The sequence below is a fragment of the Crinia signifera genome, chromosome 1 (assembly GCF_055691185.1).
Source record: "Crinia signifera chromosome 1, ASM5569118v1, whole genome shotgun sequence".
In the NCBI taxonomy this organism is placed as follows: Eukaryota; Metazoa; Chordata; class Amphibia; order Anura; family Myobatrachidae; genus Crinia; species Crinia signifera.
The window spans coordinates 353,501,036-353,515,315 of record NC_139217.1 but is presented as its reverse complement, the minus strand read 5'-3'; positions in this window follow the sequence as shown (position 1 = coordinate 353,515,315).

The following is a 14,280-nucleotide window of genomic DNA, read 5'->3' as shown; positions in this document are numbered from 1 at the left end:
CCCTACGGAGAAGAGCAGTCCACCAGCTCCCCCGAGGAGGCGCAGGAGGAGACAGCGACCAGCACTGCTGCCAGTGCTGCACTAGATCAAGATCCTTTGTGTTATTGCTAAATAAACATGTGATGATTTTACAATTGTAAATAAAATGTAATAATTTTACTATTGTTTCTTTTTGTTTTTTTCTAGGGAGTTCCCCCTGAGCCGGAGCAGAAGTCTGGATCAGTGGCGGAGGTGGCGGGCCCTACGGAGAAGAGCAGTCCACCAGCTCCCCCGAGGAGGCGCAGGAGGAGACAGCGACCAGCACTGCTGCCAGTGCTGCACTAGATCAAGATCCTTTGTGTTATTGCTAAATAAACATGTGATGATTTTACAATTGTAAATAAAATGTAATAATTTTACAATTGTTTCTCTTTGTTTTTTTTCTAGGGAGTTCCCCCTGAGCCGGAGCAGAAGTCTGGATCAGTGGCGGAGGTGGCGGGCCCTACGGAGAAGAGCAGTCCACCAGCTCCCCCGAGGAGGCGCAGGAGGAGACAGCGACCAGCACTGCTGCCAGTGCTGCACTAGATCAAGATCCTTTGTGTTATTGCTAAATAAACATGTGATGATTTTACAATTGTAAATAAAATGTAATAATTTTACAATTGTTTCTTTTTGTTTTTTTTCTAGGGAGTTCCCCCTGAGCCGGAGCAGAAGTCTGGATCAGTGGCGGAGGTGGCGGGCCCTAAGGAGAAGAGCAGTCCACCAGCTCCCCCGAGGAGGCGCAGGAGGAGACAGCGACCAGCACTGCTGCCAGTGCTGCACTAGATCAAGATCCTTTGTGTTATTGCTAAATAAACATGTGATGATTTTACAATTGTAAATAAAATGTAATAATTTTACAATTGTTTCTTTTTGTTTGTTTTCTAGGGAGTTCCCCCTGAGCCGGAGCAGAAGTCTGGATCAGTGGCGGAGGTGGCGGGCCCTAAGGAGAAGAGCAGTCCACCAGCTCCCCCGAGGAGGCGCAGGAGGAGACAGCGACCAGCACTGCTGCCAGTGCTGCACTAGATCAAGATCCTTTGTGTTATTGCTAAATAAACGTGATGATTTTACAATTGTAAATAAAATGTAATAATTTTACAATTGTTTCTTTTTGTTTTTTTCTAGGGAGTTCCCCCTGAGCCGGAGCAGAAGTCTGGATCAGTGGCGGAGGTGGCGGGCCCTACGGAGAAGAGCAGTCCACCAGCTCCCCCGAGGAGGCGCAGGAGGAGACAGCGACCAGCACTGCTGCCAGTGCTGCACTAGATCAAGATCCTTTGTGTTATTGCTAAATAAACATGTGATGATTTTACAATTGTAAATAAAATGTAATAATTTTACAATTGTTTCTTTTTGTTTTTTTCTAGGGAGTTCCCCCTGAGCCGGAGCAGAAGTCTGGATCAGTGGCGGAGGTGGCGGGCCCTACGGAGAAGAGCAGTCCACCAGCTCCCCCGACGAGGCGCAGGAGGAGACAGCGACCAGCACTGCTGCCAGTGCTGCACTAGATCAAGATCCTTTGTGTTATTGCTAAATAAACATGTGATGATTTTACAATTGTAAATAAAATGTAATAATTTTACAATTGTTTCTTTTTGTTTTTTTCTAGGGAGTTCCCCCTGAGCCGGAGCAGAAGTCTGGATCAGTGGCGGAGGTGGCGGGCCCTACGGAGAAGAGCAGTCCACCAGCTCCCCCGAGGAGGCGCAGGAGGAGACAGCGACCAGCACTGCTGCCAGTGCTGCACTAGATCAAGATCCTTTGTGTTATTGCTAAATAAACATGTGATGATTTTACAATTGTAAATAAAATGTAATAGTTTTACAATTGTTTCTTTTTGTTTTTTTCTAGGGAGTTCCCCCTGAGCCGGAGCAGAAGTCTGGATCAGTGGCGGAGGTGGCGAGCCCTACGGAGAAGAGCAGTCCACCAGCTCCCCCGACGAGGCGCAGGAGGAGACAGCGACCAGCACTGCTGCCAGTGCTGCACTAGATCAAGATCCTTTGTGTTATTGCTAAATAAACGTGATGATTTTACAATTGTAAATAAAATGTAATAATTTTACAATTGTTTCTTTTTGTTTTTTTCTAGGGAGTTCCCCCTGAGCCGGAGCAGAAGTCTGGATCAGTGGCGGAGGTGGTGGGCCCTACGGAGAAGAGCAGTCCACCAGCTCCCCCGAGGAGGCGCAGGAGGAGACAGCGACCAGCACTGCTGCCAGTGCTGCACTAGATCAAGATCCTTTGTGTTATTGCTAAATAAACATGCGATGATTTTACAATTGTAAATAAAATGTAATAATTTTACAATTGTTTCTTTTTGTTTTTTTTCTAGGGATTTCCCCCGAGCCGGAGCAGAAGTCTGGATCAGTGGCGGAGGTGGCGGGCCCTACGGAGAAGAGCAGTCCACCAGCTCCCCCGAGGAGGCGCAGGAGGAGACAGTGACCAGCACTGCTGCCAGTGCTGCACTAGATCAAGATCCTTTGTGTTATTGCTAAATAAACATGTGATGATTTTACAATTGTAAATAAAATGTAATAATTTTACAATTGTTTCTTTTTGTTTTTTTCTAGGGAGTTCCCCCTGAGCCGGAGCAGAAGTCTGGATCAGTGGCGGAGGTGGCGGGCCCTACGGAGAAGAGCAGTCCACCAGCTCCCCCGAGGAGGCGCAGGAGGAGACAGCGACCAGCACTGCTGCCAGTGCTGCACTAGATCAAGATCCTTTGTGTTATTGCTAAATAAACATGTGATGATTTTACAATTGTAAATAAAATGTAATAATTTTACAATTGTTTCTTTTTGTTTGTTTTCTAGGGAGTTCCCCCTGAGCCGGAGCAGAAGTCTGGATCAGTGGCGGAGGTGGCGGGCCCTAAGGAGAAGAGCAGTCCACCAGCTCCCCCGAGGAGGCGCAGGAGGAGACAGCGACCAGCACTGCTGCCAGTGCTGCACTAGATCAAGATCCTTTGTGTTATTGCTAAATAAACGTGATGATTTTACAATTGTAAATAAAATGTAATAATTTTACAATTGTTTCTTTTTGTTTTTTTCTAGGGAGTTCCCCCTGAGCCGGAGCAGAAGTCTGGATCAGTGGCGGAGGTGGCGGGCCCTACGGAGAAGAGCAGTCCACCAGCTCCCCCGAGGAGGCGCAGGAGGAGACAGCGACCAGCACTGCTGCCAGTGCTGCACTAGATCAAGATCCTTTGTGTTATTGCTAAATAAACATGTGATGATTTTACAATTGTAAATAAAATGTAATAATTTTACAATTGTTTCTTTTTGTTTTTTTCTAGGGAGTTCCCCCTGAGCCGGAGCAGAAGTCTGGATCAGTGGCGGAGGTGGCGGGCCCTACGGAGAAGAGCAGTCCACCAGCTCCCCCGACGAGGCGCAGGAGGAGACAGCGACCAGCACTGCTGCCAGTGCTGCACTAGATCAAGATCCTTTGTGTTATTGCTAAATAAACATGTGATGATTTTACAATTGTAAATAAAATGTAATAATTTTACAATTGTTTCTTTTTGTTTTTTTCTAGGGAGTTCCCCCTGAGCCGGAGCAGAAGTCTGGATCAGTGGCGGAGGTGGCGGGCCCTACGGAGAAGAGCAGTCCACCAGCTCCCCCGAGGAGGCGCAGGAGGAGACAGCGACCAGCACTGCTGCCAGTGCTGCACTAGATCAAGATCCTTTGTGTTATTGCTAAATAAACATGTGATGATTTTACAATTGTAAATAAAATGTAATAATTTTACAATTGTTTCTTTTTGTTTTTTTCTAGGGATTTCGCCCGAGCCGGAGCAGAAGTCTGGATCAGTGGCGGAGGTGGCGGGCCCTACGGAGAAGAGCAGTCCACCAGCTCCCCCGAGGAGGCGCAGGAGGAGACAGCGACCAGCACTGCTGCCAGTGCTGCACTAGATCAAGATCCTTTGTGTTATTGCTAAATAAACATGTGATGATTTTACAATTGTAAATAAAATGTAATAATTTTACAATTGTTTCTCTTTGTTTTTTTTCTAGGGAGTTCCCCCTGAGCCGGAGCAGAAGTCTGGATCAGTGGCGGAGGTGGCGGGCCCTACGGAGAAAAGCAGTCCACCAGCTCCCCCGAGGAGGCGCAGGAGGAGACAGCGACCAGCACTGCTGCCAGTGCTGCACTAGATCAAGATCCTTTGTGTTATTGCTAAATAAACATGTGATGATTTTACAATTGTAAATAAAATGTAATAATTTTACAATTGTTTCTTTTTGTTTTTTTCTAGGGAGTTCCCCCTGAGCCGGAGCAGAAGTCTGGATCAGTGGCGGAGGTGGCGGGCCCTACGGAGAAGAGCAGTCCACCAGCTCCCCCGAGGAGGCGCAGGAGGAGACAGCGACCAGCACTGCTGCCAGTGCTGCACTAGATCAAGATCCTTTGTGTTATTGCTAAATAAACATGTGATGATTTTACAATTGTAAATAAAATGTAATAATTTTACAATTGTTTCTTTTTGTTTTTTTCTAGGGATTTCCCCCGAGCCGGAGCAGAAGTCTGGATCAGTGGCGGAGGTGGCGGGCCCTACGGAGAAGAGCAGTCCACCAGCTCCCCCGAGGAGGCGCAGGAGGAGACAGCGACCAGCACTGCTGCCAGTGCTGCACTAGATCAAGATCCTTTGTGTTATTGCTAAATAAACATGTGATGATTTTACAATTGTAAATAAAATGTAATAATTTTACTATTGTTTCTTTTTGTTTTTTTCTAGGGAGTTCCCCCTGAGCCGGAGCAGAAGTCTGGATCAGTGGCGGAGGTGGCGGGCCCTACGGAGAAGAGCAGTCCACCAGCTCCCCCGACGAGGCGCAGGAGGAGACAGCGACCAGCACTGCTGCCAGTGCTGCACTAGATCAAGATCCTTTGTGTTATTGCTAAATAAACATGTGATGATTTTACAATTGTAAATAAAATGTAATAATTTTACAATTGTTTCTTTTTGTTTTTTTCTAGGGAGTTCCCCCTGAGCCGGAGCAGAAGTCTGGATCAGTGGCGGAGGTGGCGGGCCCTACGGAGAAGAGCAGTCCACCAGCTCCCCCGAGGAGGCGCAGGAGGAGACAGCGACCAGCACTGCTGCCAGTGCTGCACTAGATCAAGATCCTTTGTGTTATTGCTAAATAAACATGTGATGATTTTACAATTGTAAATAAAATGTAATAGTTTTACAATTGTTTCTTTTTGTTTTTTTCTAGGGAGTTCCCCCTGAGCCGGAGCAGAAGTCTGGATCAGTGGCGGAGGTGGCGAGCCCTACGGAGAAGAGCAGTCCACCAGCTCCCCCGACGAGGCGCAGGAGGAGACAGCGACCAGCACTGCTGCCAGTGCTGCACTAGATCAAGATCCTTTGTGTTATTGCTAAATAAACGTGATGATTTTACAATTGTAAATAAAATGTAATAATTTTACAATTGTTTCTTTTTGTTTTTTTCTAGGGAGTTCCCCCTGAGCCGGAGCAGAAGTCTGGATCAGTGGCGGAGGTGGTGGGCCCTACGGAGAAGAGCAGTCCACCAGCTCCCCCGAGGAGGCGCAGGAGGAGACAGCGACCAGCACTGCTGCCAGTGCTGCACTAGATCAAGATCCTTTGTGTTATTGCTAAATAAACATGCGATGATTTTACAATTGTAAATAAAATGTAATAATTTTACAATTGTTTCTTTTTGTTTTTTTTCTAGGGATTTCCCCCGAGCCGGAGCAGAAGTCTGGATCAGTGGCGGAGGTGGCGGGCCCTACGGAGAAGAGCAGTCCACCAGCTCCCCCGAGGAGGCGCAGGAGGAGACAGCGACCAGCACTGCTGCCAGTGCTGCACTAGATCAAGATCCTTTGTGTTATTGCTAAATAAACATGTGATGATTTTACAATTGTAAATAAAATGTAATAATTTTACAATTGTTTCTTTTTGTTTTTTTCTAGGGATTTCGCCCGAGCCGGAGCAGAAGTCTGGATCAGTGGCGGAGGTGGCGGGCCCTACGGAGAAGAGCAGTCCACCAGCTCCCCCGAGGAGGCGCAGGAGGAGACAGCGACCAGCACTGCTGCCAGTGCTGCACTAGATCAAGATCCTTTGTGTTATTGCTAAATAAACATGTGATGATTTTACAATTGTAAATAAAATGTAATAATTTTACTATTGTTTCTCTTTGTTTTTTTTCTAGGGAGTTCCCCCTGAGCCGGAGCAGAAGTCTGGATCAGTGGCGGAGGTGGCGGGCCCTACGGAGAAGAGCAGTCCACCAGCTCCCCCGAGGAGGCGCAGGAGGAGACAGCGACCAGCACTGCTGCCAGTGCTGCACTAGATCAAGATCCTTTGTGTTATTGCTAAATAAACATGTGATGATTTTACAATTGTAAATAAAATGTAATAATTTTACAATTGTTTCTTTTTGTTTTTTTCTAGGGAGTTCCCCCTGAGCCGGAGCAGAAGTCTGGATCAGTGGCGGAGGTGGCGGGCCCTACGGAGAAGAGCAGTCCACCAGCTCCCCCGAGGAGGCGCAGGAGGAGACAGCGACCAGCACTGCTGCCAGTGCTGCACTAGATCAAGATCCTTTGTGTTATTGCTAAATAAACATGTGATGATTTTACAATTGTAAATAAAATGTAATAATTTTACAATTGTTTCTTTTTGTTTTTTTCTAGGGATTTCCCCCGAGCCGGAGCAGAAGTCTGGATCAGTGGCGGAGGTGGCGGGCCCTACGGAGAAGAGCAGTCCACCAGCTCCCCCGAGGAGGCGCGGGAGGAGACAGCGACCAGCACTGCTGCCAGTGCTGCACTAGATCAAGATCCTTTGTGTTATTGCTAAATAAACATGTGATGATTTTACAATTGTAAATAAAATGTAATAATTTTACTATTGTTTCTTTTTGTTTTTTTCTAGGGAGTTCCCCCTGAGCCGGAGCAGAAGTCTGGATCAGTGGCGGAGGTGGCGGGCCCTACGGAGAAGAGCAGTCCACCAGCTCCCCCGACGAGGCGCAGGAGGAGACAGCGACCAGCACTGCTGCCAGTGCTGCACTAGATCAAGATCCTTTGTGTTATTGCTAAATAAACATGTGATGATTTTACAATTGTAAATAAAATGTAATAATTTTACAATTGTTTCTTTTTGTTTTTTTCTAGGGAGTTCCCCCTGAGCCGGAGCAGAAGTCTGGATCAGTGGCGGAGGTGGCGGGCCCTACGGAGAAGAGCAGTCCACCAGCTCCCCCGAGGAGGCGCAGGAGGAGACAGCGACCAGCACTGCTGCCAGTGCTGCACTAGATCAAGATCCTTTGTGTTATTGCTAAATAAACATGTGATGATTTTACAATTGTAAATAAAATGTAATAGTTTTACAATTGTTTCTTTTTGTTTTTTTCTAGGGAGTTCCCCCTGAGCCGGAGCAGAAGTCTGGATCAGTGGCGGAGGTGGCGAGCCCTACGGAGAAGAGCAGTCCACCAGCTCCCCCGACGAGGCGCAGGAGGAGACAGCGACCAGCACTGCTGCCAGTGCTGCACTAGATCAAGATCCTTTGTGTTATTGCTAAATAAACGTGATGATTTTACAATTGTAAATAAAATGTAATAATTTTACAATTGTTTCTTTTTGTTTTTTTCTAGGGAGTTCCCCCTGAGCCGGAGCAGAAGTCTGGATCAGTGGCGGAGGTGGTGGGCCCTACGGAGAAGAGCAGTCCACCAGCTCCCCCGAGGAGGCGCAGGAGGAGACAGCGACCAGCACTGCTGCCAGTGCTGCACTAGATCAAGATCCTTTGTGTTATTGCTAAATAAACATGCGATGATTTTACAATTGTAAATAAAATGTAATAATTTTACAATTGTTTCTTTTTGTTTTTTTTCTAGGGATTTCCCCCGAGCCGGAGCAGAAGTCTGGATCAGTGGCGGAGGTGGCGGGCCCTACGGAGAAGAGCAGTCCACCAGCTCCCCCGAGGAGGCGCAGGAGGAGACAGCGACCAGCACTGCTGCCAGTGCTGCACTAGATCAAGATCCTTTGTGTTATTGCTAAATAAACATGTGATGATTTTACAATTGTAAATAAAATGTAATAATTTTACTATTGTTTCTTTTTGTTTTTTTCTAGGGAGTTCCCCCTGAGCCGGAGCAGAAGTCTGGATCAGTGGCGGAGGTGGCGGGCCCTACGGAGAAGAGCAGTCCACCAGCTCCCCCGAGGAGGCGCAGGAGGAGACAGCGACCAGCACTGCTGCCAGTGCTGCACTAGATCAAGATCCTTTGTGTTATTGCTAAATAAACATGTGATGATTTTACAATTGTAAATAAAATGTAATAATTTTACAATTGTTTCTCTTTGTTTTTTTTCTAGGGAGTTCCCCCTGAGCCGGAGCAGAAGTCTGGATCAGTGGCGGAGGTGGCGGGCCCTACGGAGAAGAGCAGTCCACCAGCTCCCCCGAGGAGGCGCAGGAGGAGACAGCGACCAGCACTGCTGCCAGTGCTGCACTAGATCAAGATCCTTTGTGTTATTGCTAAATAAACATGTGATGATTTTACAATTGTAAATAAAATGTAATAATTTTACAATTGTTTCTTTTTGTTTTTTTTCTAGGGAGTTCCCCCTGAGCCGGAGCAGAAGTCTGGATCAGTGGCGGAGGTGGCGGGCCCTAAGGAGAAGAGCAGTCCACCAGCTCCCCCGAGGAGGCGCAGGAGGAGACAGCGACCAGCACTGCTGCCAGTGCTGCACTAGATCAAGATCCTTTGTGTTATTGCTAAATAAACATGTGATGATTTTACAATTGTAAATAAAATGTAATAATTTTACAATTGTTTCTTTTTGTTTGTTTTCTAGGGAGTTCCCCCTGAGCCGGAGCAGAAGTCTGGATCAGTGGCGGAGGTGGCGGGCCCTAAGGAGAAGAGCAGTCCACCAGCTCCCCCGAGGAGGCGCAGGAGGAGACAGCGACCAGCACTGCTGCCAGTGCTGCACTAGATCAAGATCCTTTGTGTTATTGCTAAATAAACGTGATGATTTTACAATTGTAAATAAAATGTAATAATTTTACAATTGTTTCTTTTTGTTTTTTTCTAGGGAGTTCCCCCTGAGCCGGAGCAGAAGTCTGGATCAGTGGCGGAGGTGGCGGGCCCTACGGAGAAGAGCAGTCCACCAGCTCCCCCGAGGAGGCGCAGGAGGAGACAGCGACCAGCACTGCTGCCAGTGCTGCACTAGATCAAGATCCTTTGTGTTATTGCTAAATAAACATGTGATGATTTTACAATTGTAAATAAAATGTAATAATTTTACAATTGTTTCTTTTTGTTTTTTTCTAGGGAGTTCCCCCTGAGCCGGAGCAGAAGTCTGGATCAGTGGCGGAGGTGGCGGGCCCTACGGAGAAGAGCAGTCCACCAGCTCCCCCGACGAGGCGCAGGAGGAGACAGCGACCAGCACTGCTGCCAGTGCTGCACTAGATCAAGATCCTTTGTGTTATTGCTAAATAAACATGTGATGATTTTACAATTGTAAATAAAATGTAATAATTTTACAATTGTTTCTTTTTGTTTTTTTCTAGGGAGTTCCCCCTGAGCCGGAGCAGAAGTCTGGATCAGTGGCGGAGGTGGCGGGCCCTACGGAGAAGAGCAGTCCACCAGCTCCCCCGAGGAGGCGCAGGAGGAGACAGCGACCAGCACTGCTGCCAGTGCTGCACTAGATCAAGATCCTTTGTGTTATTGCTAAATAAACATGTGATGATTTTACAATTGTAAATAAAATGTAATAGTTTTACAATTGTTTCTTTTTGTTTTTTTCTAGGGAGTTCCCCCTGAGCCGGAGCAGAAGTCTGGATCAGTGGCGGAGGTGGCGAGCCCTACGGAGAAGAGCAGTCCACCAGCTCCCCCGACGAGGCGCAGGAGGAGACAGCGACCAGCACTGCTGCCAGTGCTGCACTAGATCAAGATCCTTTGTGTTATTGCTAAATAAACGTGATGATTTTACAATTGTAAATAAAATGTAATAATTTTACAATTGTTTCTTTTTGTTTTTTTCTAGGGAGTTCCCCCTGAGCCGGAGCAGAAGTCTGGATCAGTGGCGGAGGTGGTGGGCCCTACGGAGAAGAGCAGTCCACCAGCTCCCCCGAGGAGGCGCAGGAGGAGACAGCGACCAGCACTGCTGCCAGTGCTGCACTAGATCAAGATCCTTTGTGTTATTGCTAAATAAACATGCGATGATTTTACAATTGTAAATAAAATGTAATAATTTTACAATTGTTTCTTTTTGTTTTTTTTCTAGGGATTTCCCCCGAGCCGGAGCAGAAGTCTGGATCAGTGGCGGAGGTGGCGGGCCCTACGGAGAAGAGCAGTCCACCAGCTCCCCCGAGGAGGCGCAGGAGGAGACAGTGACCAGCACTGCTGCCAGTGCTGCACTAGATCAAGATCCTTTGTGTTATTGCTAAATAAACATGTGATGATTTTACAATTGTAAATAAAATGTAATAATTTTACAATTGTTTCTTTTTGTTTTTTTCTAGGGAGTTCCCCCTGAGCCGGAGCAGAAGTCTGGATCAGTGGCGGAGGTGGCGGGCCCTACGGAGAAGAGCAGTCCACCAGCTCCCCCGAGGAGGCGCAGGAGGAGACAGCGACCAGCACTGCTGCCAGTGCTGCACTAGATCAAGATCCTTTGTGTTATTGCTAAATAAACATGTGATGATTTTACAATTGTAAATAAAATGTAATAATTTTACAATTGTTTCTTTTTGTTTGTTTTCTAGGGAGTTCCCCCTGAGCCGGAGCAGAAGTCTGGATCAGTGGCGGAGGTGGCGGGCCCTAAGGAGAAGAGCAGTCCACCAGCTCCCCCGAGGAGGCGCAGGAGGAGACAGCGACCAGCACTGCTGCCAGTGCTGCACTAGATCAAGATCCTTTGTGTTATTGCTAAATAAACGTGATGATTTTACAATTGTAAATAAAATGTAATAATTTTACAATTGTTTCTTTTTGTTTTTTTCTAGGGAGTTCCCCCTGAGCCGGAGCAGAAGTCTGGATCAGTGGCGGAGGTGGCGGGCCCTACGGAGAAGAGCAGTCCACCAGCTCCCCCGAGGAGGCGCAGGAGGAGACAGCGACCAGCACTGCTGCCAGTGCTGCACTAGATCAAGATCCTTTGTGTTATTGCTAAATAAACATGTGATGATTTTACAATTGTAAATAAAATGTAATAATTTTACAATTGTTTCTTTTTGTTTTTTTCTAGGGAGTTCCCCCTGAGCCGGAGCAGAAGTCTGGATCAGTGGCGGAGGTGGCGGGCCCTACGGAGAAGAGCAGTCCACCAGCTCCCCCGACGAGGCGCAGGAGGAGACAGCGACCAGCACTGCTGCCAGTGCTGCACTAGATCAAGATCCTTTGTGTTATTGCTAAATAAACATGTGATGATTTTACAATTGTAAATAAAATGTAATAATTTTACAATTGTTTCTTTTTGTTTTTTTCTAGGGAGTTCCCCCTGAGCCGGAGCAGAAGTCTGGATCAGTGGCGGAGGTGGCGGGCCCTACGGAGAAGAGCAGTCCACCAGCTCCCCCGAGGAGGCGCAGGAGGAGACAGCGACCAGCACTGCTGCCAGTGCTGCACTAGATCAAGATCCTTTGTGTTATTGCTAAATAAACATGTGATGATTTTACAATTGTAAATAAAATGTAATAATTTTACAATTGTTTCTTTTTGTTTTTTTCTAGGGATTTCGCCCGAGCCGGAGCAGAAGTCTGGATCAGTGGCGGAGGTGGCGGGCCCTACGGAGAAGAGCAGTCCACCAGCTCCCCCGAGGAGGCGCAGGAGGAGACAGCGACCAGCACTGCTGCCAGTGCTGCACTAGATCAAGATCCTTTGTGTTATTGCTAAATAAACATGTGATGATTTTACAATTGTAAATAAAATGTAATAATTTTACTATTGTTTCTTTTTGTTTTTTTCTAGGGAGTTCCCCCTGAGCCGGAGCAGAAGTCTGGATCAGTGGCGGAGGTGGCGGGCCCTACGGAGAAGAGCAGTCCACCAGCTCCCCCGAGGAGGCGCAGGAGGAGACAGCGACCAGCACTGCTGCCAGTGCTGCACTAGATCAAGATCCTTTGTGTTATTGCTAAATAAACATGTGATGATTTTACAATTGTAAATAAAATGTAATAATTTTACAATTGTTTCTCTTTGTTTTTTTTCTAGGGAGTTCCCCCTGAGCCGGAGCAGAAGTCTGGATCAGTGGCGGAGGTGGCGGGCCCTACGGAGAAGAGCAGTCCACCAGCTCCCCCGAGGAGGCGCAGGAGGAGACAGCGACCAGCACTGCTGCCAGTGCTGCACTAGATCAAGATCCTTTGTGTTATTGCTAAATAAACATGTGATGATTTTACAATTGTAAATAAAATGTAATAATTTTACAATTGTTTCTTTTTGTTTTTTTCTAGGGAGTTCCCCCTGAGCCGGAGCAGAAGTCTGGATCAGTGGCGGAGGTGGCGGGCCCTACGGAGAAGAGCAGTCCACCAGCTCCCCCGAGGAGGCGCAGGAGGAGACAGCGACCAGCACTGCTGCCAGTGCTGCACTAGATCAAGATCCTTTGTGTTATTGCTAAATAAACATGTGATGATTTTACAATTGTAAATAAAATGTAATAATTTTACAATTGTTTCTTTTTGTTTTTTTCTAGGGATTTCCCCCGAGCCGGAGCAGAAGTCTGGATCAGTGGCGGAGGTGGCGGGCCCTACGGAGAAGAGCAGTCCACCAGCTCCCCCGAGGAGGCGCAGGAGGAGACAGCGACCAGCACTGCTGCCAGTGCTGCACTAGATCAAGATCCTTTGTGTTATTGCTAAATAAACATGTGATGATTTTACAATTGTAAATAAAATGTAATAATTTTACTATTGTTTCTTTTTGTTTTTTTCTAGGGAGTTCCCCCTGAGCCGGAGCAGAAGTCTGGATCAGTGGCGGAGGTGGCGGGCCCTACGGAGAAGAGCAGTCCACCAGCTCCCCCGACGAGGCGCAGGAGGAGACAGCGACCAGCACTGCTGCCAGTGCTGCACTAGATCAAGATCCTTTGTGTTATTGCTAAATAAACATGTGATGATTTTACAATTGTAAATAAAATGTAATAATTTTACAATTGTTTCTTTTTGTTTTTTTCTAGGGAGTTCCCCCTGAGCCGGAGCAGAAGTCTGGATCAGTGGCGGAGGTGGCGGGCCCTACGGAGAAGAGCAGTCCACCAGCTCCCCCGAGGAGGCGCAGGAGGAGACAGCGACCAGCACTGCTGCCAGTGCTGCACTAGATCAAGATCCTTTGTGTTATTGCTAAATAAACATGTGATGATTTTACAATTGTAAATAAAATGTAATAGTTTTACAATTGTTTCTTTTTGTTTTTTTCTAGGGAGTTCCCCCTGAGCCGGAGCAGAAGTCTGGATCAGTGGCGGAGGTGGCGAGCCCTACGGAGAAGAGCAGTCCACCAGCTCCCCCGACGAGGCGCAGGAGGAGACAGCGACCAGCACTGCTGCCAGTGCTGCACTAGATCAAGATCCTTTGTGTTATTGCTAAATAAACGTGATGATTTTACAATTGTAAATAAAATGTAATAATTTTACAATTGTTTCTTTTTGTTTTTTTCTAGGGAGTTCCCCCTGAGCCGGAGCAGAAGTCTGGATCAGTGGCGGAGGTGGTGGGCCCTACGGAGAAGAGCAGTCCACCAGCTCCCCCGAGGAGGCGCAGGAGGAGACAGCGACCAGCACTGCTGCCAGTGCTGCACTAGATCAAGATCCTTTGTGTTATTGCTAAATAAACATGCGATGATTTTACAATTGTAAATAAAATGTAATAATTTTACAATTGTTTCTTTTTGTTTTTTTTCTAGGGATTTCCCCCGAGCCGGAGCAGAAGTCTGGATCAGTGGCGGAGGTGGCGGGCCCTACGGAGAAGAGCAGTCCACCAGCTCCCCCGAGGAGGCGCAGGAGGAGACAGTGACCAGCACTGCTGCCAGTGCTGCACTAGATCAAGATCCTTTGTGTTATTGCTAAATAAACATGTGATGATTTTACAATTGTAAATAAAATGTAATAATTTTACAATTGTTTCTTTTTGTTTTTTTCTAGGGAGTTCCCCCTGAGCCGGAGCAGAAGTCTGGATCAGTGGCGGAGGTGGCGGGCCCTACGGAGAAGAGCAGTCCACCAGCTCCCCCGAGGAGGCGCAGGAGGAGACAGCGACCAGCACTGCTGCCAGTGCTGCACTAGATCAAGATCCTTTGTGTTATTGCTAAATAAACATGTGATGATTTTACAATTGTAAATAAAATGTAATAATTTTACAATTGTTTCTTTTTGTTTTTTTCTAGGGATTT